Source organism: Miniopterus natalensis, chromosome 15 (assembly GCF_054644295.1).
Source record: "Miniopterus natalensis isolate mMinNat1 chromosome 15, mMinNat1.hap1, whole genome shotgun sequence".
NCBI classification, from domain to species: Eukaryota; Metazoa; Chordata; class Mammalia; order Chiroptera; family Miniopteridae; genus Miniopterus; species Miniopterus natalensis.
In genome coordinates, this window is record NC_142095.1 from 45,942,659 (window position 1) to 45,958,482 (window position 15,824).

Here is a 15,824-nt window from a genome sequence, read left to right on the forward strand (position 1 = left end):
ATCTTGCCGCTCAAAGTGTGGTCCTTGGGCCTGAAGCATTGGCAACCCTTGGAAGCTTGTTAGAAATGCAGACTCTCCGGCCCCACTCCAGACCTGATGAATCAGAATCTACACATTAACAAGATCTCCAGGTGATTCATATTCATGTCAATGTTTTTTGAGAAGCACTAGCCTCAAAGTTGGCTTGTAGCTTGTATTGCTGGTAAGAATATTCAATTTCACAGCCATCAATCACATAATAAACAGAATGAGCGTACAAGTGCCTGCCAAAATACGCTTTGAGTAATAACATGATTTAATCAGTTATCTTGCCTATCAGTTTATAAACGTGCTTTAAAGTTTTAATGTGTGGGTGAGGAAGAAACTTCCTTTTACCCTTCTAGATTCTTCTGGCTGGTGTAAGAATTAAATTAACATGAAATACATTAACAAGAGAAAATAGCTAAATTCAGTTACATACATCTGTATGGAAACTTCAGGTACGAGATAGTCAGAGACCCTCACATATATGAGAGGTTCAGAGACAGGAAGGTAAAATGAGATATCCATGACATTCTGAGCTAAGATGAGGTAAAGAGCCTTGGGGCTTCAGAGGGGAGCAAAGCCATTCAGAGGATAAGAAGAGCAGATGTTAAGGAATTAAGTGTTTGCTCGGCCCTATACATAAATCATAAAGTCATTTCTGGTGATAACTAGTATGTGCAAGGTCCTTAATTTAGATTCTTTAAGGGAGAGGTAGAAGTTTCTTGTGAGCCTGTAAGATTTTGACTGCCTTCAACTCAAAATAATTCAAGTGCCAAAGGGCCACATCTCTGAGATGCCCGTTCTGAAACCCTTCAAATGCTACTAGCTAGTAGTCTAAAACAGTTAACAGAATTGTACAACTAAGAAGTATGCTTACCTAAGATAAATACAATTTATTAGGTAAATAAAATTTATTACATCACTAACCATACAACTGACAACAAAAAAGTTAAACTATAAATGGTTTGGTTTTTCAAGGGTACAAACATTTCACTTTTTCAACCTATTGCTCAATCAATCAATTTAGGCCAGGATGTGTATTTTGCCCAAACTGAGTATTTTAGCTGTTGTTAAAACAGTTAAATCAGTCTAAACTCAAATAAGTTATAGGTGGTCCAGCTACAGATAACATGACTAGCCAAAAGTCTGGTATATAGGATTCAACATTACATTCTTTCCTTCAACTCTTTTCTTTCAAGCGTATTCACATACATATACTCCTGCCATATGGGTAATTAGGCTGCCATTCCATTTTTAAATCATCGAATGATTACAGAATAGATACTACTATGTGCCAGGTATTGAACTAGACTCTTTTGTGCATGTTCTCTCATAATTCCTCTTGGACTGAGAAAATTAACCTCTGTTTTACAGAGGAGGAATATAAGTCTCAAAGAGATTGAGCAACTTGTCCAGTCACATAGCAGGAAATGGTGGCACACGGAATCAGGCGGGGATTTGTAAATACCTTAAATGGTACTCTATTAGGCCAGATTTCTGAAAAGCTGGGAATTGAAGTGGACTCGTGATTTGATTGACAGTTTCCAAATAGAATCTGAATTACAAAGGAGAGCACCTGGTAGATATTTTCACAAAGGTTAGCTTCTCACAACAGGTATATAAGAAGCCATGTTGAAACTGATGCTTTTAAATACATAAGAAAATATATCACTTATTTTGTGAAAATAAATAATCCCTGTTTAATGTTTTCTGTAAATATTTTAATGTAATTTATTATAATCGGAAAAGTTTAATACAATTTATTATAATCAGTAGAGTTTCAAATGTTTAGTCTCTCATTTTTCTATTTTCTGTTTCATTAATTTCTGCTCTAATCTTTATTATTTTCTTCTTTCTGCTTGCTTTATGTTTAGTTTTCTCTTCTTTTTCCAGTGTCCTGAAGTGGAAATGTTGGCAGTGGGAAAAAATGGCACCAGGTGTTAGGTGGAGTCAAACAGGACCTTGGTTCAGCAACCTCAGTACTTGAGTTCCAGCTAAGAAAAAATTCAGAACCAAGACTCAAACTATACGAGAAAGTTTATTTAGAAAGTCATAGAGGTAGAATTAGTAAGCCTAGAAGAAATGGGTTTTAGGAAACAGGTTACAGAGGCAAAAGAAGGGCCCTTGGAGCTTAGGAGAAAGAGAGAGACAAGGGAAAAGTGCTTGCGGGGAAGGGGGGGAGGAAAGGAAAGGCACTGGCGTGCTCCATAGAGAGAGTCGACCTGGGTCCTCTGTCTACAGGGTATTTATCTGGAGGTCTCAGGGGAAGATCCCAGTAGAATATTCACTAGCTTTCCAGGTGTGCCCTTTCAGGGTCATGGTCTCTACTACTTGGTAGGCGCCAGGGCAGGGGAGCATTAGTCAATGTAGCTGGGGAGTCAATAATCTAGTTTTGTTGCTTTTCTGGGCCTGGAGCTGAAATACAACTGAGGCCTAGATGTATTTGATTGAGGTCGATCCCCCTCTAAGAGGATTTAACTGCCTGACTAGCAACATGCCAGGGGAGGAAAGGTCAGGGGAGGGTCTGAATGACATGACCCGTGATGTGAAAGGTCAGGGGTATAAACCAAAAGACCAGTGATATGCTAGGGGAGGAAAGGTTACCTTGGGGGCAAGATCCTTGTTTTTCTAGTTTTGCCTGTTGCTAGGCAACTGAGGTTTTCTGCCCTGGTGACCCTTGGTACCTGGCCTATTGTCCTTGCTCTGCTCTTGTCTGTCTACCACAGAAGATTAGATTATTGATTTGAGATATTTGTTCTTTCCTAATAGAGGCATCTATAGCTATACATTTCCCTTTAAGCACTGCTTTTGCTGCATCCCATAAGTTCATTTTCATTCATCTTGAAGTATTTTATGATTTTTTCCTTTGACCTATTGGTTATTTAGAAGTATGATACTTACTTTCCACATTTTTAGTTTCCCAGTTTTGTTTTTTTTCTGCTGTTGACTTCCAATTTCATTCCACTTTGGTCAGAGAAGATACTATGTTTTACTTCTGTCCTTTTATATTTATTGAGGTTTTTTTTTTGTGGCCTAGCATATAATCTATTCTAGAGAATGTGCACTTCGGAAGAATATATATTCTGCTACTGTTGGGTGTGGTCCTCTATAGATATCTGCTAGTATAGTTGGGTTACAGTGTTGTTCAAGTTTCCTTTTTCCTTGTTGATCTTCTGCCCAGCTGTTCTCACCATTACTGAATATGGAGTACTGAAGATTCCAACTATTATTACTGACTTGTTCATTTCTCTCTCCCTTTGTGTCAGTTTTTGCTTCATGTATGTTGGTGCTCTATTCTGAGGTGCATCTATGTTTATAATTTTTAAATCCTCCTGATGAATTGACACTTTCATTATAGAACTCTTTGATAAACTTAACCCTATCAGTAAAGTGAAAGAAACCAGTCACAAAAGACCACCTACTACACGACTGTAATCATATGAAATATCCAGAACAGGGAAATCTATAGAGATAGAAAGTAAATTGGTTGCTTAGGGATGGAGATGGAATGAGGACATAGTGGAGTTGATAGCTAAGGGGTACAGGGTTTCTTCTTCAAGTGATAAAAAATATTCTTAAAATTGACTCACGTTGGGTGCACATATCTGTGAATACACTAAAAACCACTGAATTAGACACTTTGAATGAATGAATAGTAAGGTATGGGAACTATATCTCAATAAAGCTGTTTTAAAAAGACTATATGTCACTTATGTTGTAAAAAGTAAGTACTCCTTACTTAATGTCTCCTATAGATATTTTGATCTATCAGTTATTTAGAGAAAAGTATACCTGCAGTGAAGAAAACACTTAAGAAATGCTGTGCAGAGTTTACTTTTTGACCACTAAGGGGAAAAAATGTAGTCGCAGAGAATCATCAGGGTGATTTGGGCCTGGAAAGCCAGAGGATGATTTAAGGCTCTAATTGAAAATAAAGAACACTTATTTAAACAGTAAAGTTGAAAAAAATTAAGGCATTAACCAGTGAAAGGCTACAATTTCCATCAGAGCATAACCCATGCAAATTCTAACATAGCTGGAGGACATTTCATTCACAGGTAGCCTGTTGCATGAAAATGCAGGAATAAAAGTACTTCTTCCAAGTAGAAAACATCTTCTTCTAACATAACACTTCCCTATCTTTTACCCGTCTGATCTTTTATCTTAATGAGTTAGATTCAGATTTATTGACCTACTTAGCCCAAGTAATTTCTACCACATTAATCATTTTAGCAAGCAATCTTGAATTTAGCATTAAAAATAGTATGAGCTTTAAAGATTCAAATATTCACTATGACTGCAAACAAACATTTTTACTTAGAATCGAAAAAAATAGACATTATAATTTGTATATCTACTTAACTCTCTTGCTTCTGAACAGATAATGATTTCTACCAAGTGACACACATTGGTAGGATGAAAGAGAAGTCATCCACACTTCTCTTTAATGATCTTGTAGCATAATGAAATTGGGGCAAATGTTTCAAATTTGCGATGCCATTCGCTAACAGTTTTATCAGAATGGGCTACATAATGAAATTTCATCTTTGTGGAAAGCACAGTACAAAAAGAGTATATATATGTATATACATATATATGTGTGTGTGTGTGTGTGTGTGTGTATAATATAATCCTCACCCGAGGATATGTTTCTCATTGATTTTAAAAAGAAAGAAATGGAGAGGGGGAGAGAGAGAGAGAAACACTGACATGAGACACATGTGTTGCCTCATGCATGCACCCTGGCCTGGGATGGAACCTGCAACCTGAGTATGTGCCCTGACCAGGAACTGAACCTGTGACCCTTTGGTGCATGAACTGATGCTCTAACCACTGAGCACACCAGCCAGCATATTACTATTTATTGATATAATTTGCATACCCTAAAATTCACACTTTCAAAGTATACAATTCAGTGGTTTTTAGTGTAGTCATAGAGTTGTGAAATAATCACCATTGTCAAGTTTTAGGAGATTTTCATTACCCCAAAGAAACCCTGTACTCATTAGCAGTCACTCTCCATTCCCCCTGTCCCTCCAGCACCTGGCACTCACTAAACTCTATTTTGTATCTATGAATTGTATCTATGAATTTGTCTATTCTGGCATTTCATACAAATGGAGTCATACAGTATGTGGCTTTCTGTGTCTGGCTTCCCTCACTTGGCATATTTTCAAGGTTCATCCACGTTGTAGCATGTACCATTACTCCAGTACTTTCACTGCCAAATAATATTCCACTGTAGAGCTATCCTGCATTTTGTTCATCCATTCACCAATTGGTGGACATTTGGGTCCAACAATTCAATTGAAATCATTTTTTTATGGTTCTTTTCTTTAAGAATTCCTCAATAATTAATCATGTTTACTTAACTAAATAGCTGATGAGCAACTTGACCTAGTTCATGTCTTAAAATAGCAAGTTGAACCAAAGCTATACAGATGGCAAATGAACGTATAAAAATGTGCTCCACCTCACAGTCATCAGGGAAATACAAACTAAAACAACAATGAGATATCACTACCCCTGGTTAGAGTGGTGAAAACCCAGAACAAACGCTGATGGGGCTGTGGAGCAGCAGGAGCCCTCACTCATTGCTGGTGGGAATGAAAAATGGTACAGCCATTTTGGAAGACAGGTTAGAGGCTTCTGACCAAAGTAAACATACTCTTAATGTATAATCCAGCAATTATGCCCCTCAGTATTTACTCAGGGAAGCTGAAAATTTGTGTGCACTAAAAACTTACACATGGCCATAGCCTGTTTTGCTCAGTGGTTAGAGTGGCAGCCCAAGGACTGAAGGGTCCTGGGTTCGATTCTGACCAAGGGCAGGTACTTCGGTTCAGGCTCCATCCCTGGCCCTGGTAGGGGCACATGCAGGAGGCAACCAATAGATGTATCTCTCTCACATCTACGTTTCTCTCTCTCTCTCCCCCTTCCATTCTCTGAAAAGCAATGGAAAAAATATCCTTGGGTAAGGATTAAAAAATAAATAGTCACCCATTCGAACTCTTCCTCCTTGATTTAAAACAAACAAACAAACAAAACCTTACACATGGATGTTTCTGGCAGCTTTATTCATAATTGCCAAAATGTCCTTCAATAAGTGTATGGATAAACTGTGGTACATCCAGACAATAGAACATTAATTATTTAGCACTAAAAAAAAGGAGTTATCAAGCCATGAAAAGATCTGGAGGGAACTTAAATGCATCTTACTAAGTGAAAGAAGTGACTCTGAAAAGCTATCTACTGTATGATTCCAACCAAATGACACTGGAAAAGGCAAAACCATGGAGAAGTAAAAGATCAGTGATCGCTAGGGATTGTGGCTAGGGAGGGATACACAGGCAGAGCATTCAGAGGATTTTAGGGTGCTGAAAATAATCTGTATGATACCATAATGACGACTAGATGTAAATCAACATTTGTCCAAGCCCACAGAAAGTACACCACCAAGAGGGAATTGTAAGCAAACTATGCACTTTAGGCGATTATCATGCATCAGTATAGGTTCATCATTTGTAGCAATCGCACCACTCTGGTGAAGGATGTTAACAGTGGGGGAGGCTGTGCATGTGTGGGGATGGGATATATGAAAAATCTCTGTACCTTCATGGCAGTTTTTCTGTGAGCCTAAAACTGTTCTAAAAAATAAGACTTAATTTAAAAAATAGTATGTGATACCTCCAAAAATCAAATGCACATTGGCATTATTTCTCAATTTGAACCCTTGATGTGCATGTAATCAAAAGTCAGGCATGTTACAGAGCTCTGACTGGCCGTCCTTGCTTCCTAATGACAAGTCATAGGCACTGCAGTTGCTACATTTCATTCCAAGTATCAGAGACAATGCTGGCTTTACAACTGTTTTGGCCTCGATGACGAGGGGAAGTGGTGATGCTCACACCACAAACAGCCCGTGTCCTAGAATCTCCTGCTCTAAGGGGAGCAAGCTCCAAGTGCTAGCTGACCTCCGGCAAGTAACTGACTCGCTCACCCTCCCTTCTCCCACTTGTAAAGATACGTAAGAACAGCACCACTTCATAGAGTTGCTTTGCCAAACAACTGGAGATCATGCATGTACAGTGTCTCCCACACAGGAAGAAACCAATAAATACTGTAATTTTTTCCTATTTTTAGTAGTCATAAAGTAAGTTAGAATGAAAAGGAACCACTTATGGGAGAGAGTCTAACCATTAAAAACAAATTCCTGGTTTACAACAATAATTTCAAAGATAGAAGCTGTTTATACCCTAACATGACATTTGCTAAGTCCCAGTCTCTTGACCTCTTAAATGATCATAAACATACCTGCTTCCATCTTAATGCTATTTTTTTTTAATTACGTGAGAAAATATATGGAAAACCCCTTGTGGATTATAAATTGACTTCTATTATTTAATTATTATGTCTTCTTGAACACCTACTCTGTGAAAGATAGGCTGAACAAAGCAACAACAAAACAAGAATAAAACTTGAGCAATCCGTAAAGAGAAACTATTATAAAAATTTAAGATGGCATCATCTAAAAACCTCACAACCAAAAACTTGAACGTTTGCTTACTTACCGGTAGAAATGTTTTAAATGCGCTTGGCTTTCCCATTGCCACGCAACAAAATGCACATTCCATTACTAAGTAACTAGAATCACTGAAAACGAGGACCCGCAGGCCTTGCTTACTCAGCACTAACTCGCAGATTCCCACCACCTGCAGCGGGGCTGAGGCCTGAATGCTAACGGTAACAGCAGAGAAGTTAACGACTGCCCTCTATTTTTATAAGGCTTATCAAAATTTAACCGAACTTCCTAAGGCACTGAGCCACCTGCGACCTCATGGTCTAAATGGGCAGGGCCATCACAGTCCAGGACCACAGGGAGGACAGGAGCAAGTCCCCTTCGTGCTCCACCCGGCTTGACAGCCGGGAGGAAGCAGGACAGGAAGCTTTAGTGGTCGGGTTTGCACTTGGTTCTGGAGCCGATCAGCCCTGGCTCAGGGGCCTGCTCTCTTCTGGCCTCCAAGCCTCAGTCTCCTCATCTGTGAAATGAGGATAGTAACGCACGGACCTCAGAGGCTGACTGTGCGCAGGAAAAGGAACAGCACGTACAGCGCCCTAGGCGGTGGATGACGCACGGGGAGCCATCAAATATTTCACCATAACAATGACTAGTTGCTATTTTACCAGTAGCCTGCACAATACCCTCTCTTCATAAATGAGTACGTTGACATTAGGGTTTCTCAAACAGAACAATTTTATTTTAGAAGGAATCTTCTACAGGAAAGGAGAGTTAGAAGGAAGGAAGAGGTGGTGGGGAGGGAGGGAAGGAAGGGGGCAGAGGGGAAGGAGGGAGGAGGGAAGGAAGGAACTAAAGACAGAAAAGGCCAGTCCCTGTACCCATAGAACTTTCAATCTAGGTAACAACACATGAGGATTGACAGTGAGAAGACATAACCTGAGATGTAATTAGATGTAAACAAATGCAAACACTTGCACCTCTCAACTGGCTCCAAGAGCTGTTAGCACACAGGGAGCAGGAGGGGAAGCCGAGGCAGCTCCCTGCCCTCTGTGGCCTCGTTAGATCTGAGCTCTGCAGAGCACTCTGCGCCTATGTTCAGGGTTACTCAGGGGGGCCTGCAGGGTGGGACAAGAGAAGTCTGCTGGGATCAGTGGAAGGTGGATAAACAAGCATAATGTGGGGGGAAAGATAAAACGGAAAAACAGCCATAAAACCAATGAATGTTCTCATACGGAAGAATGTGTTTCCAGAAACTGGGTAGGGGAGGTGCTGAGGGGGTGGGGTGGAGGTTGTTCTGTGTTTATAAAGCTTTAAAGGGCATGAATGAAAACTACCAAGGTTTAATTTTTTTTTAAAGGTAGCTTTAAATACAACAGTGAATCCCTGGATACTCACTAGATCAAGTCCCCATTCCCATCACTCTCTCTGAGGTGTGGGGGGGGCATTCCTGTGTCTGGTGGTGCTCCATGCTTGGTGCAGATGAACTGTGTGCAAAGGGCAGTGGAGGGAGAGATTACATTGCTAAGCCTTCTTTTTGGCTCCCCAGACCCCTTAGGAGCAATGTTTCCCTGCGAAGGAGTAATTTCTGGAACATTAGTCCCAGAAGATATGTCCAAAACCAGATCAGGTAGCTTTGCAAAGACACTTTAAGAGTATTCACATCTGAGACCTCTTCCAGACACATTAGCATTTTAAGAGCTCTGAGAAGTCTTGCAGCAAAGAAGCCAGCTTCCATAGGTTTAACCATGCAACTGGGAAACTTACAGGACCTTGGCAGTTTGTGGGGCAGGTGAAGGTGACTGAGCCATCCCTGGAGATAGAACTGGATGGAAAGGAGAGTATCAATGGTCGTCTTCTCAGGGAAGAAGCCAATGAAAAGCTTCTTGCAGTCCCAGGGGCTGTGGTGGGTGTCGGGAGGCATGTCTGAGGGTCATTACACTATTTTCTAAGGGGTGGGTGCCTCCAGCTACTTGGGGAGTTGAACTTGCTGACTCAGGTCCCCACGCTGCAGCACTACCCCCAAAGGCCCTGCTGCACCTTCCACCCCTCATTCAGCATCACGCTGCTTCTTCAACTAAATGCAGCAATGGCGATAGGACTGTTACAGTAACACCACTGACCGGTGTTAAAGGCTTCCCTCTGCACCAGGCACCCCTCTAGGCACTTTATTCGGCTTAGTCTCACGGCCCCAGGTACGGCTTAGTACTGTAGTTAAAGAACATCTATTCAAAGTTGTAGAAAATGCTGAACATACCCAAGCCTATATTCTACTAAGAGGCTGTTTGGGTTTGCTATTAATATCCTGCGAAATACTCTCTGGGAAACGTTGGCTTTGACTCATTCTGTCTCCTAGCAATCAGGGGAGATGGGCCTTTCTGGCTGGTGGGGTGCTGGCTGCCCACAGCCGCCCTGCACTGTCTGTGGCCCCTTTTGGACGTGGCTTGGGATCTTCTAGGCCAGCGCTCTCCAGTAGAAATAAAATGTGAGCCACACGTGGAAGTTAATGTCTAATAGCCACATTAAAAGAAAAGGCCAAAAGACACAGGTGAAATTAATTTCAATAATATACTATTCTATTTAAGTCAGTATATCCAACATACTATCATTTCAACATGTGACACTAGCCACATTTCAAGGGCTCAGGAGCCACATGGGGCTACTGGCTACTCTACTGGATGGTGCATTCCAGGCATTAAGTGCTTGCAGAGTGAATTCTGGAGGCAGTGTGATAAGCTAGATAAAAGTTGGGGCCTGGGAGTCAGACAGACCTATGTTCAAATCCCAGCTGCTCCATATTCCATCTGTGAGACCTTGTCAAGTCACTTAAGTCCTCTGCCCCTGTTTCCTCATCTGTGAAATGGGGATACTAATGGTCCCTCCCTAATAGGGGAGTTAAATGCCTCAATATGCATAACCTACTGCAACAGGGACTGGGGCAGAAGACACGCCCTAGGGGTGTTGGCTGTGGTGACTCATTCCTGAGTGTGAGCAGCCTTTTAAGGCTGCGGGAATGGAGAGGCTCCAGGGCTTCCTGCTATCTGACGGCAGCTCCTGGGTGGCCCCGAGGCTGAGCAGATGCCTGTGGTGGGTCTTGGTATCACGCCCTTATCAGAGATTAAAGAGCAGTTGGGCAGGATCTCTTTAAAAAGGCTTCTGAGCTACTCCAGGAGAGCATATCTCCCACATTCCTTTGATACACAGTCTCCCAGTTCACACAGGATGAGAACAAGTTTATACACCACAGCCTGCAGGACAGACCCTTTCCTGTCCTGATGTCCACGTTCCAGCCACCAAGGCAATGAGTGGGCTGGGGGCCACGCTGGCTCCTATCACAGTGCAGCTCACCAGGAACCCTCCCAGCCTCAAGCCACCTTCCCCCAGCACCTGGCCAGCTCAGATTCTTAGTTGCCGTAAATTCAGCTCTTGCTGTGACAACTCAAATCCTTAGATGAATTAAAAATCTAATACCTTTCTTCACAGCTTTAAGGTAACTTAAATGATCTCACTGGTTTAGTCTTAATTGTTCTTAGACTTAAATACAGTGGCACTTTCAACAACTCACTTGAGTCACAATTTAAAAAAAAGTTTTCATTGATTTCAGAGAGAGAGGAAGGGAGAGGGGGAGAGAAACATCGATGTGAGAAAAACATGGACACGAGAGAGAAATAGTTATTTGCTGCCTCCTGCATGCTCCCTACTGGAGATCAAGCCAACAACCCAGGCGTGTGCCCTGACCAGGAATGGAACCTGCTTCCTCCTGGTGCATGGGACGTCACCCAACCAGCTGAACCACACGGGCTAGGGCCCGAGGGGCACTTTTGAACGTCCTTCCTAAGCACCTTTCACAGTCAGCTTTTCTGTGACTTGCAGCGTGAAGAGAATGAAGGACTGGGGAGTAAGAGGCCTGTGTTCGGGGCCCCCCTCCTTTTCATTCTCTCTAGCTCCAATTTTGAATCCCTTTGAAATTCTGGGTCTTGATCCTTTTATCCATGAAGAGACAAACTGGAATAGAAGGTTTCTCTGAAGTCCTCTCCGGTATTAAAAATATGAACTCTTATATTTTATAAGATAAATGGGAATAATGCTGAAAAATGAAGCCCTAAGATTCAAAAGAAGAAAAACCCAAGAGTCTCTTCTCTTGGCCACTGTCACTCTTAGGGTTCAGAAGAAATAACCGAACAGTAGACAGGGTGGGCAAGTAAAAAGACAGAATAACCCCGATGGAGAGATCGACACAAAAGTGGGCTGTAGCTGATGCTAAATAATATCAAGGGAGGTGCAATTTACACACCTCTGCCACTGTGAAGTTTTTATCTTGGACCTGCTAAAACAGATAACAGTTTCTGGAAACCACTTGCATTCTCTCTAATCGGACTTGTTACAACGGAATAGCACCCAGTGTAAGGATTAGGAAGCCTCTGGGAAAACTCCTGTACTGCCCACAAAGCACAGGGTATGGACTTTGGGACATAACGGGGTCAAGTCTCCCATTCCCGTCCCCGCAGGAGCGTGTGGTCCTATAGGGCCGACCCTCCTGTAGCTCCCTGTCCCTGGCTTTCTCTTTCTCTCCCGTGTGAGGGGTGTGCTGTGGGCAAGGACACGGCCATATTCTCAGGAACCCAAAGCCTCCTTTGTAGCTGCATCACTTGTGAGGCACAGGGAACACATTCCCATCATAAGGTGCCCCGGCCTGAAATGGAAAGCTGTCTGTGTACACCAACCAGAGACGAAAGCAGTAGCGTGCCTCTCCTGCTGGCGTAGACACTGGCTTTAAAGAGCAAGTCCTAAATAGCCTTTCCTCTGCCATCTCTTGTCACCTGGGCCTTGGACACACTCGCCGAATTCTGCACTGTGCTTTCCTGCAGGATAGTCCTGTGACAGCTTGATTCTATGGTGCATGAAATGTTTGCAGTAAAATACGAAGCCATGTATACAAGAAGTGTCTGCAAATGAAGACAGTGAAAAGTTTCTCGGGGAAGACACTTGCAGCCACGTAGCCACTGAAGGGCTCATGTCCAGAATATACAAAGAAATCTCAAGATTCAATAATGAGAAAACACCCCAGTTTTGTTTTGTTTTTTAAATGGGCAAAATATTTGAATAAACACTTAACCAAAGAAGATACACGGATGGCAAATAAGCAGATGAAGAGATGCTTAGTCACCAGGGAAATGCAAATTAAAATGATGACAAGATACCACTGTGCATCTATGAGAAGAGCTACAGTCAAAAAACGAAAACAAAATATTCGCAATAACAAATGCTAGGGAGGATGCACAAAAATGGGACTTTTATACCCTGCTGGCGGTACTGCAAAGTGGTACAGCCCCTTTAAAAAATAGACAGTGGTATGTCATGAAGTTAAACATATTCCTACCATATAACCCAGCAATTTCCCACCTAAGTATTTACCCAAATGAAATGAAAACTTATGACTTTATTTGTAATCGTCAAAACTTTGCCCCTCAACTGGTCAGATAAACAAACAGTGGTACTCACACAATGGAACACTGTTCACTATACAAAAAGATGAGTGACTTCAACATCGGATGAAGTGCAAACGTCCTGTGCTTAGTGATTCTATTTATATGACATTCTCGAAAAGGCTAAACTGTAGAAACAGAAAACGGGGCTGACTACAAAAGACACAAGGAATTATTCTCTATGTTGACTGTGATGATGGTTATAGGACTATATGCATTTTCTAAAACTTGCAAAACTGTACACTAGAAAGGGTACCATCACCAAATTATACCCTAATAGAAATATGGGAAGAAAACACTAGAAATTAAAAAGATTTGTAAAAAAAAAATAAACCCCTAACAGAAAACCGCTGAGGCCAATCACATCAACTTGAAGTTTTCCATACACCACAGGCCACCTGCATTTTCAACACCCCGCTCTCATTCTAATGTCACATGAGAGACAAGAATCAATACAAAAGGAAGCACTTGGACAAATGTTGCCCTCTGCTTGGTTTCGTTCCTTCTCAAAGCCCAGCAGCCACATGGGCACAAACCATGGCACCTGGCGTTTCCTCATGCTCCTTCTGTGATACCCAGACGCTTCGAGAACAGGTCTCTGTGACCCTGTCTCCTCAGCAGGCAATGGGTTTCTGAAGCAAAGTGACATGAACGACCCAGATTTGATGACAGGCATCAGAGAAAAGCCCTGGTTTTGGACTGTGGTTACAGCAGGCAGCCCTCAGGTTGTCTCTAGATCCAGAAGTTCCAAAGGGACTGGCGGGAGGGCAGTAAAGTGGGGCACACACAAGCAGCCCCGATTTCAGGCCCAAACTGAACCAGCCATTTCCATTCCCAACCACAAACTGTCTCTTCTGAGCTTCAAAACGTGGGCAAGTGAAATCCTTGAATGGCAGATAAGGTCATCTCAGCAAATACTGTAAAGTGAGGAGCTTTCCACTGATAGATTTTTAAAAAACCAGGGCTATCAAGGTACTTCGAACCACGTGTCAAAAAATCACCAACCCATAGTGCCCTCTGCGGTCAATGAAATTACTCAGACAAGTGGCTCACTCCTGCAGGCGGTGTCTTGGTACTGGCTCTGGGTTTGGGGGCAGACTCTGCTCTTTCAGATTGTTGCAAATGCAGCCTAACCTTATGATGATAAAGGCCAATCAAAGAGCCAAAGGAGTAGAAAGGAAAAAGGGACCATGGGGAGCAGAACTAAAACTAAAACAGCAATGACAACAAGTGTAGTTACATAACCAATAGCAATGTGTGGACCTTGTTGAGATCACAAGCTAAGCAAAAGAACTATGAAAAGGCATTTTGGGGACAATCAGAAAAATTTTAATGTAGGAACTCTTGGGTGATATGGAGAAATTATTGTTGACTTTGCTCACTGTCATAAATAAAGTTGTAGTTACATAGGAAGAGATCTTCACCTTCCAGACAGGTATACTGGAGTATTTAGAAAGGAAATGTCATACCTGGGTTTAGCTTAAAATACTCTAGCGTAAAGGAAAATTAAGGAGCAGATGTGGAAAATTCTTTGTTATTGTTAAAGGGAGATATGTTTACTTTATAATTGCCTCTACTTTTTTAAACGCTTTTTTTAAAAACAAGATGAAAAGTAAAAAAAATTCAATGAATAAATGAGAACAGATGAAAGCAGAAACCGTTCTTATATCAGAAGTCCCTTCTTACTATCTTTCAATGACTTTGTTGGAATATTGCACTACAGATTCCAATGTTAAAATAGCACTATTTTTATGTGAATGCCACAAAAAAGATAAAGCTGAGGACATAAGCTCAAGAATTCAGTTATTTAAAGCAGCATTTTCCTAATAATTTACAAAGGCTCTTAGAGGTCATTGCTTATATTGGCTGTTTATTAATCATCAAGTCATTGATGATTAAAAAACAGAAAAAGGTATGAAGAGTGAGGAGGAACAAAAAGGGGCACATGAAAGGAAATTAAGTCAAAACAATCAACCCCAAATGGCAGGAACCGTCTTTAAAGGTGAGGGGGTCCCGGGCTGCAGTGCCTGCGCTCACTCCACGCCGCGGCCGAGCTCACTGACCAAAGGGGGGTCTCTGGGGCATCTTCCTCCCAGGGAGCTGGTCCAGGAGTGGATGACCCACCATGGCTTCTCAAGTGTCGCCTGTCCTTGTAGTCACAGACAGAGAGGTTGAGGGAAAGGGTCTGAGGATGTGAAATGTGTGGGAAAATGGAGGCTGGCTAGCTTCTCACAGAAATCACTAATTAGCCAACAACCACTGGCCTGCTTGGGCCCTGCTGGGACTGAGAGGTCAGCCAAAGCTTCTGTCACCGCCTGGAACCCTCAAGCTGTCCCAGACTTGTTTACAGAAAGCCCCTCGGAGGTCTGCTCCTCAGCTCGTCTCTCACTCCATGTGGGCCCCACTCTCAGGGCAGCTAATCTAATCAGCTAATCTATGCTAAATTATTAATGGATCCGAGAGGTTAATGTGTAACAAGCCTACTCTCCAACCGAGGCCTGCTAGAGACACAAGGCCTAGTGAGTCATTAGAGTCTGGGTGGGAATTCCGGGCACCAGGCAGCCCTCCTCACATCAAATCAAATTCTAGAAAGGCATTTAAAAGATCCTACCAGAAAAAGTAATTCATATGTGAATACAATCGAATCAACAAAGAGATAGGCCAAAGAATCCTCTACCTAGACCAGGGCAGAAGGTTATGTTTATGAGCTTTGTGACCTTGAGTAAGTCAACTCTGCGGACTTCTCTGTGTCCGTTTTCCCAACTGCAAAATCGAGGCCGAGGTAGGGATTGAAACAC

General features: G+C 42.1%; 1 protein-coding gene across 6 annotated transcripts in view; it reads right to left on the reverse strand.

Moving 5' to 3' along the window:
• Positions 1-15,824, reverse strand: part of ADAMTS9 (ADAM metallopeptidase with thrombospondin type 1 motif 9) — a 154,963-nt gene that overhangs the window by 126,821 nt on the left and 12,318 nt on the right. The gene's annotated exons all lie outside the window — the stretch shown is intronic.